Source organism: Cottoperca gobio, chromosome 18 (assembly GCF_900634415.1).
Source record: "Cottoperca gobio chromosome 18, fCotGob3.1, whole genome shotgun sequence".
Taxonomy (NCBI): domain Eukaryota; kingdom Metazoa; phylum Chordata; class Actinopteri; order Perciformes; family Bovichtidae; genus Cottoperca; species Cottoperca gobio.
Genome location: NC_041372.1, coordinates 2115884 through 2125413, shown reverse-complemented (window position 1 = coordinate 2125413; position 9530 = coordinate 2115884).

Genomic DNA, 9530 nt, shown 5'->3' with positions numbered 1-9530 from the left:
AGCAGGGAGGAAAATGCACAATCATTGCCTGGAACTGGGGCCTCCCGTCATGAGATTCATGCAAACCTAAGCAGGCTCCTGCCTACACTCTTCACTGAGGCCGCCTCACAGTCCTGACTCAGTTAAACATTCTTTAGTGGTTAAGAATTGACTTAAGGAATGTGCCTCGTCTCCTACAGGAGCTAGCTTAGGCTAGATTTACGTACGTTAGCTTACCCCCCCCTGTTTCTAAATGTCAATCTCCACAATATCCTCCTCTGCACAGAAATGCTGCCCTTCAGCATGACTGGATTCTCTCAGGGAGATATATGAAAAGACACAAGGAAATTCACTGCTATCAATAGAAAAAGTGTCCTGTGTTATTACAACACCATGTGCACTCAAGTACAGGCTATAACTTAATCTTCGTGAGGAAATGGTGTTTGGGGCCTGGGAAAGAAGGTAAATTGCAAGTTAGAATAGTCTCTTTAATAAAGGACTTGAAACGAGGTTACTTGATATCGAGCAAGTCTAAAAATCTGGCTTTCCAGCTATCTTGTACGAAGACCACGCATGACTTAAAATAGCCAGCGGGAGGACCAATCATAACACTTTATTTTGAGAATGTAATTTTCTCATGCCTTGCCAGTAATTAACCTCCACACAATACGGTATTGGAAGCACCACAGACACAATTCCAGCCCCACAGTTTGTTTAAAAGACTGGGCTATATGATCGGCTGTGTGTAACAGGGGAATGGAGGAAAAGGGAAAAAAAAAAAAAGGAGCCAAGATTCGACTTTATCTTCTGCAGGGAGCCTTTTCTTTTGCATTCTCTGCCTGGTTTTATTCAAAACTGCTGTTTCTTCACTTCTGCTGAATTGGTTTTTGTTCCTGGCTAATTCCAGCTCGTCTCAGTCCAGGGCTCGTGGGAACTGCCGCGATCGCTTACAATCACTTCAGTCAAACACCTGGGAGATAATTGACTGGGCTTCGGTCAAACTTGTTTTTACACCCCCCCCCCCCCCCCTCTCTCTCTCTCTTTCTCCGAGTCTTGACAATGGAGACAAAGAGCATAGGCACAAAAAAAAGATCAGAATCACTAAATCCATTCCCAGACAAGGCACTGTATAGATGTTCCGAGAGCCAAATTGCCTTGCCCCAGTCTGGGGCCAAGTGAATGTGGAAATGGTTGAGGAACAGTTGTGGTTTGTGCTTGGCAGTCCCTAAGGAGATGGAGTGTAGAGAACATAACAGGGAAACACATAGACGAATGTATTATCTTTTTTATACCTCAACAAACGCTTCCAGACCTCAATTCCCAAAACCCAGAACCTGTAACACAGCAGAATGTGCACAATAATTTCTTATTTCTGTGAGATTTTGGACCCTGGCTGCGATGCGTCACAGCTGGCCTCGATGTAACCAACTGTGTCTTCTTTATTTTATTTTGTGTTTATTTGAGAGCCAAAAATCAATATGAAATGTTAAACTGCTAAAGTCAAGGTTGAAAAGTGTCTCTCACAGGTACAGATGAAAATAAAATGTCAAGAAGTGAAATTTGAATTGACGTTGAAGCACTGAAAGCAGTTCAAGTGTCAGTTTAAGCTGATGTTGTGGTGCAATAAACAATTTGGAAGTTTAGTCTCAAGTTTACGCTCTGTATGCCGTTAAATTGTCAGCTTTTATGTAAACACTTCAAGTAGTTTAAGAGCTGAAAGCAGATGAAGTGTCAGTTTATGTCTCAGCTATAAAAGTAGTTGAAATGTCAGCTCATCAGAATCTCCACTTCACTTACACCACATCATACGCAATGCTCACACGTTTCTATTTAGGAAAACAAATGAACAAACTAATCATGTGTGTCAGCAGCCGTTAAATCACACAGCTATTTTATATATATGTCATCATACAGTATTAGGACTTTACAGTTTCCCTGTTAAATATCACCTGCTTCATCATAGTAAGTATTTATTATGAAACAATCCTGCAGTGTGTTCTTATCAGTGAATGCAACTTAGTGAATTTATGTTATTGACTCGCTAATCTTATTCAAGGTCATGATCCACTATAAATAAAATCCATAAAAAAGGAAGCTTGTAAACAACAGTGGACTTCTTATCTTACACTTGGCAGCACAGTAGTTCACATACATATAGAACATGATTTATCTTCCGTACCATGTGGCCACCTCCTGATGAGAAATCACATTTTTAGCAGCGAGGTGGTTTTATCCTTGGCCTGTTTACTCCCGCTGTCTGTGGGGCAGAGGGGACATTGAGGGTAATTATTATTACGGTATGGAAATGTTGACAGCTTTACATAGCCAAGCCTGCCGTACTGGCAAAATTACTCGCAAGATCACAGTGACACTCACACCTGTTTGTGCGGGAGGCGCTCCAGCATGGACTCTGGAGGGATCTCACTTGGCCTGTCTCACTTCTCATCTCTGGATTGTGAAGCTACTTTGTGGACCATGTATCCTTTCATTACGAGCGTGGCCTCATTATCCGTTTGTGTGGCTAATGCTCTTATCCCTTGTGGCTTTGCATGAACATGAAAAAATAATTGCTAAAAGTCCTGCATTCACAATGTTACTTAAGCATCAAAACTATGAATCTTCAAAGTCATTTATCTGCCGATTATTTCTTGATTAATTGTTTGGTGTATAAAATGTCAGAAATGAGTCAAAGTTGTTCATCCCAGTTTCTGAAAGTCCAAGGGGGTGTCTTTAAATGTCTCGTTCTGTCCGTCCAAAACGCAAAGATATTCACTTTAACATGATGTTAAACAGAGAAAAGCAATAAAATCTCTAAATATGAGGCTGAAAACAACATTTTCTGACATGTGTGCAGGAAAAACTACTCTGACGATTAACCGATGCGTCCACTAATCATTGAGGCTCTAAACTAAAGTCGTAAAACAAATGTAGTGGAGTAAAATGTGCATCTGAGATGTAGTGTGTATATGTATGCAAGTATAAAGTAGCAGGAAATATTCAAGGAAAGTACCTCAAAATTGCACCTAAGTATAGTACTTGAGTAAATGTACGTAGTTACTGTCCATTCATTGTTGAAAGCTATGCCAGTATAGTTTAAGAGCTGCGGTAACAGACTCCTTTTAAACCCAATAAACGTCGCCTAAGAATGACACCTAAAAGCGTCTTTGTCAAAGGTGTGTCTTTTGTTGAGGGCTTCTGTCGATGATGGCACAAACCCAGGAGCATTCATGTGTCTGTGCCAGATTTAAACCTGAGAAGGAAAAAAGAAGTTGTTGCTATGGGATGGTACGATGCAAGCTATTCTGTCCGTCCCTCTGAGCGATCATCAAAGTCTTAAAGAGTCTGCTCATGTGATCTCTCCACGTTGTAACCTACTCCGGTTGCAGTTGAAAGCATGCTTCCATGGCTTGCATCTTAGCACTTCTCCTTGAACCCCGAAGAAGATCCTACAGCAGTCAAAATGATGCGTTGACAGATGCTTTTCTCAAATGCCCTCCACTTTGTACTACACCAACAAACATTTTACACATAGTGCAACACAGAACGCCTTTGTTAGCTACGTTTTATATCGCTGGAGTCATGTGGAATTACTTCTCCATGTATATTATTAGGTGGCAGATTCCTCCACATATTAGTGTGTTATCCTTGCAGCTCATCTTCTAGTCTATATTAGGATGACTGATGTCTCGGAATAAGAATTGATACCTCAGAGATGATTATCTGCAACACTGTAGATGGAACATGAACAGATTTTCTTTCCATTATCAGGCAGGAGCGAGATTAAATCATGTCATCTTCCAATTCCATATCTATCTCAGTGCTGTGGACTACATCCAGGATCATATAGGGCAGCGGGAGGAACTTTTCACATTTCTGGCCCATTGCGCTCAGCTGGGCCTTGATGAAACCAAAAGTACCTGCTTTAATTGCTGTGTTTTATAGACTGTACACAAGGCTACCCTCGCTAAATACAGCATGCTTAGATTAATGGGAGCGTTCAGCGTTAGTGCATTTTTAATGAGGACTGGAGGCTGCCAGACTACTTTTCTATATGATGAGGCACACTTTCCCCTTCGTTTGTGACACTGGCACGATACGTTGTGGCGCCCGAGTGCCCGCCAGCTGGTATCCAGTGTGAAGCCAGGAGAAAGCTAGTAAAGTACATCCCACCCAGCAATGACAAGCGAGCAAACAAGGCGCTCTGTTCGCTGCTTCGTCTTTTCTTTTTTTAGGAAAGCAGTGCAGCTTGAAATGCACTGTCTGAGATGTAAATGTACACACACACACACACACACACACACACACACACACACACACAGAAAGAGCACTATGCACATGGACCGGTTTGGTACTTTTCCACATTCACACACAAGACCTGTTGGCACTGCACACACACGTGCACACGCACACACGCGCACACACACACACACACACACACACACACACACACACACACACACACACACACACACATATGCAGAGTTTATCAAAGAAAAACAAGAGTTTACAGCCTGATATGTTACAGGATACAGGGTGTGACCCCACATTTGCATGTGGAGTGCAATGGAGTACAGAGAGTAGAAACAGCAGTCAGCAGAGAAGATAACCCCAAACATTCACTCTAAATTTATGCCAGGATCCTATTCCCTCTCACTGAATTAATGCTTTAATCTCTCCCTCTTTGTTGCATGTGTACTTGGGCTCAGGGTGTGTGTTTTGTGTGTGTGTGTGTGTGTGTGCAGTGGGAGGTTGGGGGTGGAGGATTATATTTCTCCACTGTTTTAGTCGTTCTTTTTGGAATGAAAGAATTTACCAACGACGTCCGGAGTCTGAGAAATTGCACCTTTTGCCATTTCATTCTTTCCTTTATTCAAAGTCACAGCAATAGTCCCCATCAGTTCTGCTGTCTTTGCATTTCTCCTCCACAAAGGAATAGCTCGTATTCTTTAATGGAAGATTACCTTCAAATGCAAGCTTAAAAGATTATGCGCTTTCATATATGTCTTTGAGGTCCATTATTCGATGTCATTTCTTGAACACTCAGTCCTCTCCCTCACTCTCTCCTTTAGTTGTTCTCCTATTTATCTGCTTATCTTTAATTCACCACGTCATCCATTCAAATAATACTCACCTGCTCATATTGTGCAACTCTCTCTTGTTTGGACCGACACCTTGTGTTAAATCGGTGACTTCAGGTTGTGCATCTTTGACCCTGCGGCTCGCTCTGCATGCGCTGCCGACCGTATTCATAATTTATTCCATTTTAAAATGAAAAATCAAACGTATGCCGGGAATATTCATTTTTTCCACCTGACTCCTTGGCTTTATGAATTATTTTGACTATTGGTAATGATGTCCTGTGTTGGTAGGCCATTACAGGAGAGGAACTTAATTTGCACATTGTTAATTAATTGCTTCATTCTTAGCGGGAGTAATAAAAATGCTATTAAGTAAAATATCTCTATCATTAACCTAACTTTGTTAATATGGGTATCAGTGGGGCTCAATAAACAAAAGCCGAGTGCCTACCGCCACACAGGGGTAATTAAAAAAGCACCGTCATTAATTATGTTGGATGGAAGATTGTCCAACGAGTTGGAGTCTTGTTGACTCGTCGCTTCACGAGCCGGCGCTCCGTGAGTTTCTATCAGGCCTGGACGTCCTGCTGTGTATCTGCAGTGCACCAGTCTAAACATATAAACTAAACATATCCTGTAATTACACAAAAGTACTTTTAAGCAGATTTCTTTTTAACCGCAATAGCGCATTTGCTTATATAATTATTCAACCCACAGTTGGAGAGATTTTTTAATGTGCTGCTTTATCAGTTGATGCTTTAGTGTTGAGTCATGATGCCGCAGAGCGCTGCGCTCGTCTTACATCGCAACGCATGAACGACGGGAATCGAGCAAAGTTTGCTTGTTCAAGAAACCATAAAGCAGTTGTCAGTTTACATATCTGCAACCTCAGCCTGTGAGAACAGACTTCACAAACAACCCGGGGACACCTGTTGTTGTTGTGGATCGGGTATCTTTCCCTCGAGGCGTGACTCGTCCACAGACGAGAAGGTAAAGCAGCTGTAGTTGTGTTACCTCAAAACAATAATCGGCACCTATGAAGCTGCAATAAAAGGAAAAGTAAGGTCAATGGTCAAGTGTTTGTGAAGAGTTTCATGAATAACACGAGGGTGAGTACTTCAGGGACAGTTTGTCATTTTGCGGGAGAAGTTTTCCTTTAACTCGTGCAAACACGCCAGGAAGAGTCGACTGAAATGCCAGAACAACTTCTGTGTTGCATCAGTAAATTGGCTGAACAGTATTGTCTGTGAAGATATTAACTTTGGAGAGATTCTCATTTGTTTGTTCACGAGACGCCTTTGACAGCATTCACTCGCAGCAGGAAGGAGCCTTCAGATGAACAGCGCCAGCTTCATGTATCTCCCAGCTCATTGTTTCCCTCCTCACTATCTCCCCTTTCCCCTACTTTTCTTTTTTTCCCTCCATCTTGTCACATTTCTGAAAAACTGGCGGCACAGGCGTGAAATTGATGTGATGAAAAACAACTGGGATATCTCTATGAGCCATTTGCTTTGCCGTTATGGCCACCCTCTCCCCTCAGCGGGGCTCCAGGCTCTCTGTTGCGATTGGGGGCATACTGCAAATTAGCCAGCAGCTATCTGAGGTTACCAGCCAAGTGCATCGCTGACCTCGCTCCCTGCCAAGCTCACCCCTCCTGGAACCGGCGCCACGCACAGCGTGTCAGTGATGCTGCTTTTCTTTACTTTGTTTGGTATGTTTGAAATTCTCCCACAAAACATGCATGATCTATTATAATCATTTACTTTGGCACGCGTTTAATATTCCTGAGTCTATTGAATGAGGAGGCGGTGCAAGGTTGGCATACCTATGTCGCTCCTTAAGTTAATGTTATTTAAAATTGCATTAACGCTGACAAATGGCTGCGGATACTCTAAGTTACTATGATATAATAATAAATAGGTATGTGTCTCCGCTACGTTTCATACGAGCTCAGATAAAGCATCGGTGCTGCGTTTCTCTTTTATTACCGACTTCTCCAACAACCGAGGAAATGGAAAGTGCAAGGGCAAATAAGAAAACTCTCCCCTCAGTTATGTTCATCCTAACATCTCCCACATGAGCCATGAAATCGGGCTCTGACTTCTCCCGGAGCTCCACGTTTACAAGGAGAGATAAGGGCAGTTCAGACCTATTGTTGCAGCCGGCATGACCCTAAACATGAAAGGGCATCTTGGCCATCTCCCATTGTGTGCAGCTACAGTATATATTGAGCCGCACAAACCATCCTTTTGTGTGAAGTGAAAAGAGAGGGGCCTCTTAATTAAGCAAGCGAGAATAAGTGACTTCCTACGTGCATAAATGAATACTCAAGAAAGTAACCGTGTCATCCTGGATGTGGATAAATGAATAAGTTGCTGAATGCAAGCGGCAGTAAGTGTGTTAGCATGTAAATAAATGAATAAGTTAGCAAATTAGTGTTTAAGTGTGTTAGCATGTAAATAGATGAATAAGCGAGTGAATTACAATGCGAGGGCTTCGCAGGGTGAATAAAGACGTTAAGGAAGCGAGAGTGTCAGCAGAGCAAAGGAAGTTATCGCTCTTATAAAAGCCTTTGAGGTTGTTAAAGCACCGCTTGTTGCCGGGCGGCACAACGAGTACATCTGGCTCGCGCATGTCATATTTCCTCATGTACAGATGACATGCCAATTACTCCTTAATTACACGCGTCATCTGGACCAAAGTGCCCAATGCCAGCGCTGATTAATCCTGTTTATTGTGGCGGTGATGGCGGTCCCGGTGGACGCAGAGAAACACACAACAAGGGATTATGAGAGGGACTTGGACGCAGGGGCGGGACAGCCAGGGTTGACTGATTGAATGACTGCCTGACAGTTCATCTTGATTTCTATCACTGATGATCAGATATACAAAAAAGAATAAGTGATGGAAATCATCTTATTTCCAGAAAGTGGAAATGGTTTCAGACACAACAACGTTTGAGTGGGAAAAAAAAGCTTTGGTTGCCAAAAAGCCTGATGTTGCCTACTCACGGGGAAAAGCTAACATTATTGCTCAGCACAGTCTGCAATATGCTTACGCACACGCTCGTGCGGATGGACGGCTGCCAAGTCGTTTGAATATCATGTCCAGTTTGAATCTTTACACACATCAAGCCCGCTTCCTTTCTGTCATCTTCACATCTCATTATTTTTTCCCATTAATATTGCTAACGAGGGAGGTGGTGCATCTGCAACACACATTTATTTCCAAAACTTGAGGGGGCAATGAGTTCATGTTCGCAGGGGAAGAATCTTATGTGGGTGAAAATCTAAACCTTCCTGTAAATGAATACAGAGCACATATGAGCCAGATAGACATCGTAAGCGTGAAGATCTAAAACCGTGACTGGAATATGCCACGGAGGGGAGGTGGTAACTGTTAGATTAACGCTGAGATAGTGACGTGGGAGGACCGCTGTAGGGGGGGGGGGGGGGTCAGCCCCAGCGAGTGAACATGTGAAGGTGGTTGCTCGCCCGCCAGCGGTCTGACCCTTTGTTGAAGTCCACACTTCCTATCCCCAATCACTCCTCCTTGCACTTAGCTTCCATCTTCCTTCCCCTCCTTCCATATCTGCCTCTAATTCATGCCCCGTCTTTGTCCAAATCTTTCTATCACTCACAGCGACTCACTCCCTCTTGCTTTTGTAGCTCCCTGTCACACTCTCTTTCACCATTAGCTCCATCTCCATCCATCTGCTCCTTTTGTCTCTTTGCTCTTTTTCACCAAGATGCCTTGGCAAAAATGGGTATTGACTGTGCCTTCTCTTTCCTCTCATCCCGCTCTCCCCCGCCCCCCCCCCCCCCCCTCATCACTGTGTACTCCAACAGCACCGTACATGCTCCTTTTAGGAGGTGATGTGAAGAGTAGTAGAAATGCTCCCTGTAAGGGGAAAAAAAGGTGATGATACAATCAGTTTTATTGTGCCGTAAGGATTTTTTCAGGCTTGTGGTTATACACCCCGTATGCAGGCTGTATGAAAGAATTGCAATTCGCATGCATTTTCTTCTCCCTCTCATTCCGCTTCTCCTTCTCTTTTCATTGCTCAAAATAATTAGACTGCAGTCTGGACTCAGGGGTGTAACGCTTCTACTCACGTTTCCATGATACAAGAGAAAAAGAAGAAAAGAAACTGGCTGTGCTGCTCCAGAAATTTCTACCTGTGTGATAGCCCCCCCCCCCCCCCCCCCCATCCATCCATCTCCACCTCCTCTCTCCCCTGACACTGTTTTAACGTGGAGTTCCACGAGGCACAACGCACTTCAGCTGACCTAATTCTTCCCTGGCGCTCTTCCAGTGCTAAGAGTACATAAGGACTGCGCTGTCAAGGTATTCAGCCCTGCCTCTCTATTATTTTAGAAATCAAGCAACATCTGTTGTGCTCTGGGCCGTCCTCGTGACTCACAGGAGGTTCTTTGCAGTTTGCAGAAAGATGCACCAAAAATGTGCCTTTAG